Source organism: Centruroides sculpturatus, unplaced genomic scaffold, assembly GCF_000671375.1.
Source record: "Centruroides sculpturatus isolate CEXI.00-Female unplaced genomic scaffold, Cexi_2.0 scaffold167, whole genome shotgun sequence".
NCBI lineage: Eukaryota > Metazoa > Arthropoda > Arachnida > Scorpiones > Buthidae > Centruroides > Centruroides sculpturatus.
The window spans coordinates 663,868-664,727 of NW_019384372.1; the positions used below are offsets into that span (position 1 = coordinate 663,868).

Below are 860 nucleotides of genomic sequence, written 5' to 3' on the forward strand. Positions count from 1 at the left end.
CACGCCAACTTCGCGTCGCGTCGCTTAGAGCGCTATATTCAATGCAAAGCGATCGCTTATAAACTGCATAATAACAATTAATATACTAAATTATTATATTTTTCATAATTAAGAATTTTAAATTGAAAAATAATAAACAAAAATTCTCTTATTAAAAAAAAAAACAAAAAAAATTATATGTATACATAAATAAGAATTGTTTTAATGTCGATGAAGAGAATGAAACGCTAGATGGCAGCACATACTCGTACATTATTTAATCAATGTTGCCACAAATAATAATAATTTGGTTAATTCTTAATAATAAGATATTAACAATTAAATAATCCTCGTAATAAATTAGGTTCCTGTACATAATTTAAATTTTATATTGTGACGCTTGCTAATTGAAGAGGACGATGAAGAAAAGAAATTTTGAAATTGTTTACATATATCCTATTTAGTATTTAATTTGTAATTCGAGGATTAATTTGGATTTTATAGATAATTTTTTTCTAGTTAATTTTGAAAAGAAAGCAAATCGACGCTAGAGGGAAGCACTGAAGGGAAGCATGTTGAGGAATGGAGTAATGAGTTCATAATGAGGATGAATTCTCATATTTCCTTCAGTCATATAAAAAATTCAAGGAAAACTCGTCATTTTTAATGATATTGGATATGAATGTAGTTTTAATTTGTCACGTAATATTAATAATTTTAGTTAAATTTTAAGAAATTTTAAAATTTCCTTGCTTTGTTTACATCTCAGAATGTATGTTTTAAGCCACTTCGGGATAAATCTTTGTTGACTTTCAGCAGCATGAATTACTTAGCAGATTAAATTTATTTTTAAATGTTTTGTTTTTTTCCCCTTTCAATTT

At 25.9% G+C, this 860-nt stretch overlaps 1 long non-coding RNA gene across 1 annotated transcript in view; it reads left to right on the forward strand.

Moving 5' to 3' along the window:
* Positions 1-573: 573 nt before the first annotated feature.
* The window catches only part of LOC111615221, a 4,132-nt gene continuing 3,845 nt past the window's right edge, over positions 574-860 (forward strand). Inside the window, exon 1 of the long non-coding RNA XR_002755050.1 lies at positions 574-663. This is a non-coding gene — a long non-coding RNA (uncharacterized LOC111615221). The remainder of the gene's footprint in view (positions 664-860) is intronic.